Here is a 17,024-nt window from a genome sequence, read left to right as displayed (position 1 = left end):
TTCCATGAGCACAAAAAATACCAAATTAAATCTTTTTAGCCCTATTTCAAAAATTCAAATTTTAGGGTATTACAGCCCCGGACATCTGTAGATGCCATATTTGTCCGAAGTGACAACAGTGACCAAGAAGAACAAGAACAGGAGAAGAAGGAAGAACAAAGCCAGGCGACCAGATGAAAAGGCAGTCAACATGATCAACACACTCCGATCAGAGTATGACCACCTCCTCGCTTCACCAATGCTTGCTAAGAAGGATGATCTAGGCATACCAACGATCGAGTGTACCATTGGGCAAAGAATATTTCCCAAGACCTTCCATGACATTGGATGGGGGGTCAACATAATGTCCAAGGTAACGTATAAATATTTATTCGGTGATGAACCTTTGTTCCCAATATGCAATTACAGATGGCGGACCAATCAATCTGATTCCCGAAGGGGATAGTAAAAGATATTATGGTAAGAATACATGATCACTATGCCCCTGCCAATTTCATGGTTCTGGACATGGGTGAAGAAGAAGATGATACACCTATCATTCTTGGAAGACCGTTCCTCAACAACACCAACATGATCATCTACGTTGGATCTAGACAAGTCCACTTCTAATTCCCTAGAGAAAAGGTACACTGTTATTTTAATAGTTACACTACTTATGAGCAGCCAAGAAAGTCCCGCTCCAGGAGGAGACATCAATCATCCCAAAACCAGAAGAATCAATCTCCAAAGAATGAATGGGAGGAAGATAAGGAACCTAAAGGAGTTGTAAAAGATGAACCCGCTTCACCAAAGTCAAGTGCACAGACCAAGCAAGTTAGGAAGGAGAAGGTAACAACATCACCAGAGTCACAAGAGGCGCAATCATCAGTGTCTCCATCATCGGGACTGGATGATGCACCCGTAAAGTAATGGACTCTTCTCTAGCCAAGTCCTATCCGGAGGACTTAAAAATCCAAACCCTAGCCATGCGGTAACATCGATAGTTATCCATATTTACTTTTACCATTGCATGAATTATTTTTCACTTTAGCATATTTACTTTTCAGCATTAGCATTGCATTTAGAAAAGAAAAATAAAAAGTTCCATTACTGCATTACATCATTGCATAAAAAAATCCTAAGCCCCATGTGAATAAATCTGTGGTGTGTAAACACCCACGAGTATGTTCACTATGGTGGCATAAAAATAAATATGCATACATACTTTTTCTGCATTATATAAATAATAAAATCCAAAAATATATTAATAGACATTCTACTAGAACTTTGTCAATTAGGAAATCTGTCTAACCTCCAAGGACAACAAATCTCTAAATGGCTAACCGCTAACCCCTTATCTTAATCCATGCCATTAGTTTTTGGTGTTCTTGTTGGAGTATTTTGCAGGATGATCAAGAGTAAAGCCATCCATCCGAAGTACATTTTCCCGAGCCACTGCTACACCCGCTGCATGAGGAAAACAACTTCTAGAAGGATGAGAGAGATTTTAAGAAAGACAACGACAACATCCAGCTTGGGGGAGGAGCATCCCCCATGTATCTAGCTAAGTATTTCTTTCCCTTTTCGGTTTTACTATCTTGAGTTTTCTATATATTTCCTAAAGTCATAAAAAGATGCATAACAAACAAAAACAAAATAAAAGTTTATCTTAGCTATATATATAATAGTATTATGTGATCTTAAAAATGAAAACAAAATAAAAGTGTGTGTCTAGTTTTCTATTTTTAAGAGTTAAATAAAAGGACTCTAAGGATAATCTCTTGCAATGGAAATGATGACTAGTTGCTCTATCGTGATTCCTTTCAAGTATCTAGTTTTCAGCCTTGAATTTTCTTGAGTTTTGGATATGAGTGTTTTGATATAAGAATTTTCTCTAAACATGAAACTCATGGGTAGCATATGTTTGAGCTAATTATAGGTAATCGACGGATATGATATGAGAAGGTTTGAGCTACTGTTTATCTTGTTCCTAGTGATACTAAAGTTCTAGAGATTTATCTTTTGAAAAATATGAAATCCTACATGATGAGTTCCTTATATGACAAAGCTTGAATTCCTACTAGAGCCATATATGATATTTAGATTAGAAAAACTTTCACTCATATATGCTGCTTGTTTTGCATTGAGTTTAGTCAAGCTTTGTTGATGCCTTATGAGAGGATTGTCATGCTCTTAAAATCAAGATCACATACACACCACCTAAATATGCACTACTCCTACACTGGGGGTAGACGCAACAACATGACATTCAATTTAGATCCACCTAAAAATGTTTTACTCCTACACTAGGAGTAAACACCAAAAATATTCTTCATAGATATCCAACAAATAAATGCTCCAAGTTCTTCTTGCTATCTCTCAAAAGTTTTTGTTGTAGAAAAGAAGCATGGGGCTATGCAAAAGTTATTCAAAAAAATAAGAGATATGTAAAAAATGGACAAGTCTCTGAGATATTGAAAATAATGGGTACTCAGATGCCCGCCTAAAAAAAGAAGATGAATAAGATAGCCCATGTTTTCTTGCAAATTTGTTTCCAAGTTCAAGAGAGATGTGTTTTCAAGAAGCATAGTAGAATTAGGTTAGCCACCATATACATCCATACACATGCACATCTTGATTTGATTATATGACTCAACTCTTTGGATCTGAGGTTTGACTTTACAATATATGTATTACAAGTATCCTCTTTTATGCTTTCTCCACTCCTATGAGCTCCACATAAGCCTTAGATGTAGGAAGAGAAAGGCATAACACCACTATTGTCTTGGTGAGGATCCATAAATACCACATATATTGAGAGACTTGACAGTGTCATACAATAGGAAGCTCTAAGTTTTATTTTGAAAATCTATAAAAACTCCAGAGTAATGGTTGAGCAAAGGACTTGAGACATAGTGCTTGACTTGATCGTTCTATCTTTCAATTGCTCAAGACTCAAGTGAAGGCTAAGAAACCCTATGGTTGAAGGTAATATGGGTAAGTTTGAAAGTCAGATCGGTTTATTCTAATCCGGAGGAGAATTCTTATTTGAACGCACGTGTACTTTTGAGGAGTTGGTTCAATGTTTTCAAAATCCTTAAACTCTAGATTTAGTTACTAAGTTTAGTTTTGCTAAGGGACTAGCAAAAGGTATGCTTGGGGAGTTGTTGACGGTAGTTAACAACCAATTTAAACCGTCAATTAAACATGTATAAGGGCATAAATATAATCACCAATGAAGGTTTAGGGGTTTAAACTAATAAATTCCATGAGTTTTGGTGAATCTGTGTCTCCAGCAGGGTTTAATCAGAACACTACCAAGGAGGACCTAATCGTCAAAGAAAAATATGGAGTTCCGTCGTAGTACCTATGTGGGAAGACTCTAGAAGACTCCAGAAGGTAAATCACCAAAGTGGAGGGCCACCCCCTAATAGGTGGGGCCGCCTAGCCTGCATGTGGGGCTACCTGCCCCCCTTGGGCCCACCTATCAGCTAGCTTCATTAGTCATTCTTCCACCACCTTTGAGGATGCATCTAGGTCATTGCTTAAGTCAGTTTGATCCAAGGGCTCATGTTGGACCCTTAGGGCTATATAATCCAGCCCCTGCCTTCCCTAGGCATCACAAGTCATCAAGTCATTTGAGAAGATAGAAACCCTAAAATCCTTAGAGCTCCTCCTCCTTCGTAGCATAGCTAGTTAAGATAGATCTAGAGGGAGGCAAGCAGGACTTCACTTGGATTCCCGATCTTATCAAGAGCGTGGTTTGGTATAAACTTTGTACCCCTCTCTCTTTTGTTTCTCCATTATTTTTATATGCTAGTTACAATTGTTATGACAATCTTAGTGTTCATCTTATTCATGTTCTTCATTATGATGTTCAACGTCTACTTTGATTATATACTTAGTATAGCTAGTTGATCATTGTGTTTATGCATAAGTTCGTATACCGCTCACTCTGATGTACACGGGGTGGGTGGTCGACATTGTGTAAGCATGGTGCTTATACATTGTTTACCTGTGGATACACCCTATATTCTGGGTCATGTGGTAGATCGTGGATGTGACACTCTTTTTGAGTCCTTTGTATTCCACTCCACGAATATAGCGTAGGGTCCGATTACGAAGGTAGAACGAGCTCTGCCCTCAATCTTCATTAGTAATATCCCTTAGGTGTAGATATGATGATGATCTTAGCCATGATTACTAGGTGTAATTGCACTAATCAATGTATGCTTTGACATGTAATTAAGAATGACCTAGGAATTATTCCTCTAATATTCTACCTGACCATGCTAATGCTATAGAAAGCAGTGCTCTAAGTGATTTATCATTATTATTACTTGTTATATACATATCTTATCCTATGACTTATCTCTGTTATGAGTAGAACATTGGTTATAGTTTATTTCTCCTTCAATAGTATAAGTTATCAATACATATCCATGCTAGACCTTCCTAGTGGTAAAAATATAAATAACGATACCTAGGATACTCTTACGTAAAATGCTACAATAGTATATTATCTATGCGCTTGCGGATACTTTTGGTTCATAGATTTATATATATTCTCTCTAGTCACATAATTAATAAAGAACTGCTTAGTGTTAATCTAGTAGTAATACTATGTAGTACCAACAAGTATCTCTGCATCAACACTAGGGATGACAACCTAGTAAAGTTAGGGATATAGGTTTATGATAGGTGGCTAAGTACTTCAAACAAGTGACACATTAAGAAATACCAACACACATGTAAGCCACACAATCTCGGTAGTCTGTCGGGTGTCCTCGGGAAACTTGAACCATCTACTTTTTCTTTCTGAGCAGGATACATCACAGAAGGCATTGTAGTATTACAACAGTTTATACAAATATAATACATCAGAATAAATAGCAGAACTCTTACAAACCTTAAGTTTACAAATCTTTCATTAAGTTATTACAAATCTTAAATTTTAGCTAATTTGGCAGTAGGGTAGTAGGACAAGTACCACTTTAATAATCACATAAGAGAGGTTCACCCTACCCAAGGGTGCACAACAAACTTCTCTACTACTGGCTCTCCTCCTGCAACAAGGGTTAACAAACCCTAAGTACGAAGGTACTTAACAAGACTTAACCGATGAAAAGGAAAGACTCCAAAGATATGCAAGCTTAAGGGGAATCAAGGAAAGTCTGAAGCAAGAATCAAGATTAACTTTTGCGAAAAAGCTTACTAATGATTGATCCTTACTTTCAATGTTTTAGCTCAAGTTAAATTATTATTATTCTCTAGTTTGCACCTGATCTAAAGCAACCACTTCTTTAATCATCACATCTCATGATCATTAGTATTTGCGTTCCATTTATTAACTACGATGTAGGGCAGAGGACTGAGTCTTCTTCTCCAAGAAGCAACGGTGATTCGAATCGATTTGGCCCAGCTGAGGTTTCCTTACCACATGACATATGCAGGTCCTAGTCTCGGCCCTACATATATCAACCTTCACTTAGATTCTTGATGCAAGCAAAGAGTTCACCTAGTCTCAAATTAAATGCATGATGATCATTAAACCACAGGACATTCCCTGGTAAGAACATTTGAACAAACCTTGTTGCTTAACTCTTATCCACTAAGCTTGACTAAGCATTTATTAACAACTACTACTAGGGTGACAAGGATAGGTATTTGAAATATCAAGGCAGGCATGCAGCAAATGGTATTCAAACAACTCCTATCTTACTTAAATGCATCAATCATAAGACTTAAGTGAATAACATTTATAAAACATAAGAAAAGGGGTTATGCTCTGGGGCTTGCCTTTGGTGTTGTGGTGGTCAGTCACTTTAGAAAACCACACAAAAGATAACCAACTCCACTGAAAAGAAATCCACTTCTAGGACTTACGTAACAACGGGAATCCACTCTTGATCTCTAAATGTAAGTCAATATGCATGCTTTAGAATGATATGATACTTAGCATGGTTAAATATGATCAACGAGACTAACTAACTTGAATACCACTTTCCTTCACGATTAAGTTAGGTTAATTACTCACAAAGCAATATTAGTTTATGATTAACAAGTTTAATTATGAGCAAAGCAACCATGAAATGAAGTTGCCAAGGAACAATAGGGGTTTAGTGTCGCAAGGTCTTCAATCAAAGCATAAAGTTCACCCAAGTCATTTTATGATTAACTCTAATCAATTAAGCATTTATTAATTAATTAATTAAGGCATATAATTAAGTGGATAATTAAAAATTATCAAAATAGTACCAAATTTTTTTGAAGCTAGGTCTAAGCATGTAAAGGACATAAAAAATTTCATGATTAAAAGATATTTATTTTAGCCTATAAAAATCATAGAAGATGCATTTATTAATTAAAAGAGGTAATTTTAAAGCATGCAAAAACTATTGATTTTCACCATTTCATATTTTTCCTACAAGTAGAATATCATGAAGAGGCTACACAAACATTTTCATGATTTTATCAGCTATAAATATTTATTTACATATTTAGCAAGAATCAACAAGATTAAACATTTTCTGGAAAAGATAAAACCGAGGCAAAATGTTTTTCACCCAACCCCTGCCAGCCACCACAACTGATAGCTAGGCCCTAGGTCCACAGCATAGTACCGTCGCACTGACCATGGTGACCCCGACTTTGACCGGCGGGTTCCTACCGCGGCGAGCTTTCCGGTGACGCTTTCGACACCTACGTACTCCCCATCACCCCGCGGACCTCTAGGTCAAACTAGTTGATCTTCTCACACACAACAAAACATGCGGTGGCACACATGCTAGGTGGTGGTGCTCTAGCAAGGTGAAGACGGCTGATGGAGAGATCACCGGCCACGGGGAGGGCATCTATGCACTCGGGAAGGCCTCATGCTTCGCTTGGAGGTATAGGTTGATCGAGCGAGGTTTCGCAGCGAGGTTGGCCACGGCCTTGGTGGCTCGACGGCATGTGACACGACGGTGTGATGGCGTTCTAGTTCCAATGGCCCCTAATAGGCTTAACTAAGGACGGATACATGTTGGTTATGCTCACCTCGACTTGCTACGCGTGAGAGATGAAGCAGAGATGGCTCGAGCACGGCTACCGACGGTGACGGCAACTTTGGCGGCATGCACTAATGAAGATGGTGATGTTCCCATGCGGCTGTGCTTCTATAGATAAAACAGAGAAAACTTTGAGCAATAGGGCATCTCAGTGAAGCTATAACACAAGTTGGCTCGATGAGATGCTTACCAGAGTGGCCTGGCCACAACAGGGTGGTCATGGCAGTGATGACGGCGCGGCTGTGATGGAAATGACATGCACGGCGGCATTAGAAGAAGAGGGGTGAGGCTAGCGGGTTAGAACAGTGCGCAACAATGAGGCTAAGCTGCGGCAGCGAGCAATTAGATGATGGGCGAGCATGTGCGGTGAATTGCGCCGGTGGGGAGAGATGCTCGGTGGCGAGTAGGATGGGAGGAAGAAGAGGACACCGGTGGCTCGTTCTAGATAAGGGCTAGGCGAGGCGGTTTCGGTGCGCCAGTAGCTGCTTGAACATGGCAAGCAAGTTGTTGCGTGCCCATGCGTGAGGAGGCGATGATTAGGCGGTGGCGGTTGGCGGTGACCTGGCTAGATGCTTGCTACCGATGCTGACACAGATCCCGACTGAAACCCTGCTATTCTTCATGCTCTATCTTTTGAATTCTCAACTAAACTTGATGAGCATCCTTAACCAAAGTTGTTCCTTATACAGAGATCTACAGCTTTGGTTAAAAGACCATCATCAAAGGATAGCTAGTTTTTTTAATATTTTTGGACTCAAACATAGGTACTTTGAAACTGTTTTAAAACTGAAACAGAGTTTTAGATTAGGGTTTTGCAAAGCAATTACTTAGCTACTTTGACAATTAATTGGTGATTAACTAATAAGCAATCACTTCAACCAATACCACCATTGCATAGTACAAACTTTGTACTAATAAATGATGCTATTGCTTAAACAAATTTATTAAGGAAATTCATTTTAATAAATCCTCCAAAAATGAATTCAAAAACTGATTTTCAAGACTTAGACAGAAATACTAAGTATTTGATTTCAATTTCTGAATTCAATTTTGAGGCTCAATTTTAATGATTTGAACTTGAAATCATCCCCAACATTTGTCACTAGTCTAAAGTACACATCTTACACTTCAAAATTTATTTAGGCATATTTTCAAGTATTTTTGTGAAATTCAAAAATAGAAGGTCCCAAAGTACCTTGGAAGATTTTTTTAGTTCTAGCTCACACACCACACATATGCATTGCATACCCAACAAAATAGCATTGTTTTCAGTAAATGCAAGGTATGGTTAGCTACTAAGGATGCTTACAATTCATCATGATGACATGATTCAATTTTAGTGATGCTTAACACTAGGGGTGTTACAGCTCTTCCCCCTTTACATAAATCTTGCCTCGAGATTACGAAACACCTAAAGCCTAGGGTTAAGTAATGGAAAAGGAAATGTGTCAAACACATATTACAAACAGGGCTTCCATAAAACAACAAGGGAGGTTACAATATTGCATCATCTTTCAAAAGAAAGGTTACAAGTGTAGAGGAGTTAGCAACCTAAACAGATGCAAGGAAATCCGGATGATTCTCCATCAGATAATCCTCATAATCCCATGCAGCTTCCCCTTCTGAATGCTTGTTCCACTAAACCTTATAGAACTTGATCGTCCCCTTTTGAGTAACCCAATCTTTCTAATCTAGGATTCTAACAGAACATTCTGCAAAAGTCAGATCTGGTTCTAATTCAACTCCTTCAATCTTAATAGCCTACTCGGGCACTCGCAGACACTTCTTCAACTATGATACATGAAACACATTGTGTATAGCTGACAGTTGTTCTAGCAACTTAAGACGATATGCCATAGACCCACACCCTTCTATAATTGGAAAAGGAACAATGTAGCGAGGTGCTAGTTTTCCTCTAACTCCAAAACGGTTGATTCCCTTCATAGGTGATACTTTCAGATAAACATGATCTCCTACTTTGAACACTAATGGTTGGCGTCTCTTGTCAGCATAACTCTTTTGACAAGACTGTGCTGCCTTCATATTTGCTTGAATAAGTTGGACTTTTTCTTTAGCTTCTTTTACCAGGTCTACTCCAAGGAACCATCTTTCTCCAGGTTCAGACCAATTCAAGGGTGATCTACACCTTTGACCATAGAGAGCTTCGAAAGGTGCCATCTTGATGCTTTCCTGATAACTATTGTTGTAGGAGAATTTTGCCAAAGGTAAACATTCATCCCATTTATCTGAATAAATGAGAACATAGTCTCTTAGCATGTCCTCCAGAACTTGATTGACCCTTTTAGTTTGCCCTGCAGTCTAAGGATGATAAGCTGAACTATGAATGACTTTGGTACCCATTGACTTATGCAGCTGCTCCTAGAATTGTGACACAAACTAGGAGCCTCGATCAGAAATAATTGTCTTCGACACTCCATGGAGGCTTAATATGCAATTAATGTATAGTTTGGCATACCCAAGAGCTAGGTATCTTATCTTCACTTGCAGGAAATGAGCTTGTTTGGTAATGCGGTCAACAATAACCCAAACAGAATCAAAACCTTTTGATGTCTTTGGGCAGACCAACAATAAAGTCCATACTAATGTCATCCAATTTCCAAGATGGAACTGGCAAAGGGTGCAGTGGTCCTATAGATTTTAGATGGACAGCTTTCACTCTCTGACTAGTATCACACTTGACAACATATCAAGCAATTTCTATCTTTATTTTTTGTCCACCAGAACCTCTATTTCAAATCCTGATACATTTTATTACTTCTTGAATGAATAGAGAACCTAGCCAAGTAAGCTTCATTGAGGATTTGTTGACGTAACTCAGGAACCTTTGGTACTACCAGACGATTCTTGAACCAAAGAACTCCATCATCAATACGAAAACACAGGGCCCTTCCGGTCACAACTCTTTCTTTGATGTGAGCTTTGTTTCCTTTCTAAGCAGCAACAATTAGACTCTAAATAGTGGATTCCACTGTAATATTAGCTAAAGTCCCTTGCGAAATGATCTCTATATTTAACTTTTCCATTTCTTGACACAAAGTACTATCAAACGGCCTTGCTGTAAGACACTTATAATGAGACTTACGACTGAGAGCATCTGCAATAACATTAGCCTTGCCCGGATGATAATGAACTTCTAAATCATAATCTTTGATCAATTCTAACCATCTTCTCTGTCGTATATTCAACTCAGACTGGGTAAAGATGTACTTCAAACTTTTGTGATTAGTATAAATATGACAACTACTACCCAGCAAGTAGTGACGCCGGATCTTGACTGCATGAACAACATCGGCTAACTCCAAATCATGAGTAGGATAATGTTCTTCATGACGCTTGAGCTGCCTAGAAACATAAGCAATAACTTGGCCTTCTTGCATCAGTACACACCCAATACCAATACTAGAGGCATCACAATAAATGTCAAACAGTTTCTCAATATCCAGCTGAGCTAAAACAAGAGCGGTGGTCAGAAGCTTCTTCAAGGTTTTGAAAGCTTCATTACATTCAGGTGACCATACATACTTGGTTTGGTTCTTCAGCAACTCAGTGATAGGCTTGGATATTTTGGAGAAGTCAGGGATAAAATGATGATAGTATCCCGCCATCCCAAGAAAACTACGAACTTGATGCATAGAGATTGGTGGTTTCAAACTAAGGATATCTCTCACTTTGCTAGGGTCTACAACAACACCCTCGATAGACAGAACATGCCCAACGAATGGCACTTCATCAAGCCAGAATTCACACTTGCTAAACTTGGCATATAGATGGTGTTCTCTTAGACAGCTTAGAACAATGCATAAATGTTCCGCATGTTCCCCTTTGTTTTTGGAATATATCAGGATATCATCAACGAAGACAACAACGAATTTGTCGAGCTTCGGCATGAAAACAGAGTTCATTAGGTGCATAAAGTGAGCTAGAACATTGGTTAGGACAAAGGACATGACTAGGTATTCATACAGACCATATCTGATAGTGAAAGCAATCTTTGGAATATCTTCTGGATGGATCTTTATTTGATGGTAACCAGATCTAAGATTGATCTAAGAGAATACTTTAGGTCCCACCAATTGATCAAAGAGTAGATCAATGCGAGGAAGAGGGTACTTATTTTTTATAGTTACTTCATTCAGTGGACGATAATCAACACACAGTCTCAAAGTTTCTTCCTTCTTTTTCACAAATATGGTAGGACATCCCCACGGTGATGAACTCGGTCTGACATAACCTTTGTCAAGCAACTCTTGCACCTGAATCTTAAGCTCTGCTAACTCTTTCGGTGGCATCCAATAAGCTCTTTTGGATACTAGAGTAGTATCGGGTTTTAGCTCAATTACAAACTCTACATCTCGATCTAGAGGTAAACTAGGCAAATCATCTAGAAATACATCTAGAAACTCCCATACCATAGGAATATCTGCCACTTCCTTAACAGTGGTTTCACATACTCTTTCTACTACCCTTTTTGGAGTAGGTAAGTAGATAAACAACTTAGAACTGCTATCAGGAGAGTTCAACTATATAGCTCTATGCAGGGTATCAATGACAGCTCTTCGTTGATATAACTAGTTCATGCCAAGGATCACATCTATATCTTGACCCTTTAGAATAATCAGATTGGTAGGAAAAGTATTCCCAACAAGCTCTGTTGGTATCTGATATACCACTTCCTTAGTAACCAGTCATCCACCAGGGGACTATACACATAAATTGTCCTCCACAGTCTCTATTGGTAACTGATGCTCCACTACAAAGGATCTACTAATGAAAGTATGCGATGCACCAGAATCAAACAATATAATTATAGTTTGGCTGGCAAACAATATAATTATTGGTTCACCTTCTGGGATCACTTCAATCCGAGTATAATAAACTTGACCCAACTTTGGAATAGTTCTTTTCTTTTGAACACTCTATGGAATATTTCGTTGTTGATATACTAGAGGTATTGGAACCTTGGCCTATTTGGGCAGCGGACAATCCCGGACATAGTGTCCTATCTTGCCGCAGTTGTAGCATGGGTAGTTATTATCAGGTGGGTTATCAAGAGGAACACCAGGGGTATCCGGCTGTTGTGGACAATAGGGAGAATGATGGACAGGCTAATAGATAATCATCTAACGTTGAGTAATTCCACCAGAGGATTCTATAGGTACATTCTTTCTCTTCTTTGCCTCCTGGTGCTGACGATTCTTCTCCCCAGTAGTAATGGCAATACTAACAATCTCATTATAACTAGCTGTGGTAAAGGGGACCAGCAAAGTATGAAGTTTGGTGTTGAGACCACGTACAAACCAAAGCTTCTTATTGGCATCAGTACGGACATATTCTGAGGCATACTGCGATAAGTGGTTAAATTTGCTCGAGTACTCCATCACACTCTGATCTTCTTGGTGCAATTTGAGGAACTATTCTATCTTCATCTCCACAACACCATCAGGAATATGGTGCGTTCGGAAAGCAGCCCAAAAGTCTACCCATGGAACCTGATGTACCGCATGCTGGGTTGCAAGGAAACTCGCCCACTAGGCGCCAGTAGGACCCTAGAGTTGTTGTGCTGCAAACAGAGTCTTCTGGACATCACTGCAGCGGATAAGACTAAATTTTTGCTCTATAGTGTGAATCCAATCTTCTACATCTAGAGGTTCTTCAGCTTTATGGAATACGGGAGGGTGAGTTTTTAGAAAGTCATGATAAGTGTTGTTGGCTTCAGGATCCAGACGACCCTGAGAAACAGGTACTCCATACTGTGTTAAGGCTTGGAGCATACGCACATTGCCAGCGCTGACATTCATCAGAGCAGCAACTGCATCAGCTAAGGATGGTGCTTGTGGTGGATCAACCATGTTGGCCTGACTATGTGAGGTACCAGGTACAACTATTTTTTTGGAATGAGTCCTCATACTGTAAGGTAAGAATGATCATCAGTCGCCAGATTTTTATAGACAGGTAGAACAACATAGGGGGAAAAGAAAATAGCATGAATAGGATTGGCAACATACTTAACCCAAACTACTAGCAAGGGGGAAAGTAAACAAAAGATTAATTTATGACATGATGCATGAACGACCTAACGCTCAACTAAACAAACCTATCTACTTACTTAACTTTATTATTTTAATAAAATTTAAACAAGCAAGTGACAACACACTCAATTTTACAACATAGGGCAATATTAAACATGATATCCCACTTTTTACGCAACTTCTCGGTGTACCTACCGCTTTTATGATTATATGGAAGAAACGCAAAATAATAAGGGAAAAGCAGGAAGATTCTAACAGAACATCCTACAAGATTTGGGACTATATGAGTTGAAGCACTCCGGTGTGGTGGATAAGTTAGCACACCAAACGAACTCCTGAAGTATGGTGGGACATCCCTCAGCAAATAGAAGGTAAGTTAGAAGTAACCCTTTTGACCAATATAGACTTTGAAATTCATTTGTTTTGTTCATTTTGAAGTTTTGGAAAGCAGTACTACAATAACTTCTGTAATGACATGCTTCGATACCAGCTATGGCAGAACTGCCCAAATAATATGGCCCACATGTGCTAAAGGGACATGTGGTCTGTATGACCGTATATATAGTTGGTAAGGTGCCGGTCCTAGTATTTTCTAGAAGAACTTCTACTAGCGCTATTGAGGTAGGACACTGTAGAAAGTAGATGACGTGGCCTTATAGTTTGCTTGAGCTTGGCTTAGGATTAGAGTGTAGATAGAGATGCTTTAGATTCTTGAGCACCCCATCAACTCTGAATGCTGTAATGGCAACTGATGGCTTTGATCATCTAACTAGAAGCTGCCTGTCTATTTTGAAAGAGCTCCTATCCAATATCGCTGCTCGTTTGCCCATTGATGTTGACAAAGCAAGATGAGGGGACATCATGTTTCAGGTTGTGGGATGTGTCTATAAGGATGCCAAGTTAACAAGTTAAGTATACTTGCACTAGTGCTAGAAGTCTATGCTTAATTAACCTTATCCTTAAAAAAGAGGCAATGCACCTATATCTTCATTTTGGTTTGGTCATTGCATCCCTCATGGACATATTTTACTATTATAACTATAAAAGCATGCTACTTACTAAGTAAGATTAGGAAAAATTGTGCCAGCTAGTGTGATGAAACTCCAGTTTAAGGGTAAACCTCCACTTCAACATGGAAGTTGTCTTTTTTCATATGTGCCCCACATTTATTCCAATGTTTGTACTATTACTGAGTGCTAGTAGTTTATGCATAGCCTTATCCTTAAAAGGACGCAATGCACCTCTGTCTTCATTTTGTTTAGTCATTGTATCTCTCATGGATATTAACTGCCACACCATGCTACCTACTAAGAAGAATTAGGAAATATTATGATGGCTAGTGAGTTTAATTGTGAACCTCCAAATCAAAATGCAAAGTTGCCTTCTTTCATTTTTGAACTGGATAGTTCAACCTCCACAGGTATTGCTTGCTTGTTATATTTGACCTATGTGTACATGCCTTCTCTAATTCTGGATGAGCCACTTGTGCTTCTTTAACTATCAAGTATGGCATGATCATAGCTACTATTTTTGACAAACTTTACATGGGATGGGTTTTTCATATGTGTACCCAAAATATGTTAGAAACTATGGTGGCTGCATTTAGAAGTGATTTTACTAGAGCTTGGACTTCTCATTTAGGGAACTAGAAGCATACCCCACGTGTTGCTGCGGGAATTACGGATTAGTGGATTGCGTAGTATGATGACATGGATAACAAAATGCTTATGTGTCTTGCTGACGTGGACATTACAGTTGCATGTGCTAGTAGATTTTAATTGTATGTGATAGTGCATTGCCTAGTTGGACAGCTTGCATGTTGAGATAAATAGCTAGTGGGGGTTTGCTTGCGGATTAGTGGATTGCGTGGTGCGATGATGTGGACAACCAAATGCTTATGAGTCTTGTTGACATGGACATTACAATTGCATGTGCTAGTAAATTTTAATTGTATGTGATAGTGCATTGCCAGTTGGACATCTTGCATGTAGAGATAAATAGCTAGTGGGGTTTTACTTTTTAAGAGTATAAGATTCCCCAACAATCCTAACCCTTGTTGCTGCCCAGATGTGTTATCAATTTATCATTTTTCCAGCTCATAACTGTGTATATGAGTTTAGATTTTTCATGGTCATGACGTCCCAAATAAAACCATTTCTTTTGCTACATCTCTCACTGAGTTGATGTTATTGACCTATGGACAATTTGGGTGTGTTGTTGTTCTAGTTGTTATGGCATGTTGACAAGCACAATTAAATGTCCATCTAGTTTACAGTTAATCTTACTCCAATGGGCTCCTTGCCAAATGCCTAATTACATAACTGTGTCTTGAATTTTAGCAAGTCATAAGATGCATTGAAAGCTTATGCTAGGACTGTATTGCAAACAAATGTCTAGTATAACTACAACCCAAAGTATCTGCTTGGAATGGAGGTTGGTGACCTAATTCTTGGAGGAATACACTGAGAAAATCCATGCTTTACAAATATAATCTAAACTAGGTAATAAGTTGATGCGAAATTTTAAACTTGATATAAACAAAAATATAACAGCTTGGGTAGAACTCTTTTGTGAAAGGATGCTATTTGTAGCATCTATTCACCCAAACTGTGCTGCTTTGGATTTTTAGTACTTACAAGATTCATATTCCTTATTATTATTATATGTTGTCTGTGTCTGTAGGTTTTGTGCCCCGTGTACGGAAAATGGACCCTAGGCTCATTTACTTTGGATTTCGGTGTTTGATGACCAACACAACCAAATTGGACTAATAAATTTGAAAGTAATTGTTTTGTAGTTCAATAGGGTGCAAGACGTGACTTGGACGAAGGCGACATGATGATCCCATGATCAACACCATAAGCAAGACCCTAGAAGCATAAGAGAAGACCCAAGATATCAAGCAAAGTCCAAGCACAAAGATGAGAACCAAGCCGGACGCAAGATCGTGAAGAAACGAGCTCGACAGAGGTGATCGGACGCGAACCTATGAGGACCGGACGCGTCCGATCAGTTGCTCAGCAACAGCAGACAATAGCAGCAGCGACCGAACGCTAAGCGAGGCAGTGACTGGAGGCATGGACTTCACTGTTCATCGTCAACGGCAACGCTCTTAGCGTGACCGGACACGATGGTAGTACGACCGGACGCACCAAGAAGTAGCGTCTGATCATGTCCAGAAAGGTTCTAGAGCGGCGCCAGCGTGACCGGACGCGTCCGATCGAGTAAGATCGGACTTAGCCCAGAGTCCGATCAACGTGCGCGCTCCGATGGTTGGCAGGACCGGACACGTCCGATAGGGACATGATCAGCGTTCGGTCACTAGCAGAAAGTTGGGTCTCGGGTCCAATGGCTAGTTCTCACTTGTGGGGCTATAAATGGACCCCCCCCCCAACCTACCATTTGCGTAGTGGAGAGCTAAGGAAACATACCAAAGGTGTTGATACACCACTTTAGTGATCTCCACTTGCATAGTGCTTAGTGATACATTCGGTGTTTAGCGTAGGTGCTTTGCGAAGTGCTTCGGTTAGTTAGACCACCGCTTATGCGCTTGCTCTAGGTTTAAGCCTAGTGTTTAGTGAGGTTTGCACACCTCTTACCACTAGGTACTTGCGTGCACCATTGTTGTACATCAGAGGGGCTTGTAGTCTTGCGAGATCACACCAACCGTGTTTGTAGTGTGGCCGCCACCGTGTACTGAAGGGAACAAGGCCCGCGGTGTTTCGACCGGAAACTTGATAGTGAAGACGGCAAGGAGCATCCGGGAGAGGCTTTGCCACGAGTGGCTTAACCGGAGACCCGCTTGCGCATGGGGAAGGCCCTGGGCTATCCACAGAGTTACCTGATCGGGCGCTTGGCCCTTTGCAAGGGATTCCTTGCAAGGGGATCCAACGAGGACTAGGGGGAATCTTGCGCGGTTCTTGATACCTCGGTAAAAATACCAAAG

The sequence above is a fragment of the Miscanthus floridulus genome, chromosome 1, assembly GCF_019320115.1.
Source record: "Miscanthus floridulus cultivar M001 chromosome 1, ASM1932011v1, whole genome shotgun sequence".
NCBI lineage: Eukaryota > Viridiplantae > Streptophyta > Magnoliopsida > Poales > Poaceae > Miscanthus > Miscanthus floridulus.
This window is presented reverse-complemented; position numbering follows the sequence as displayed.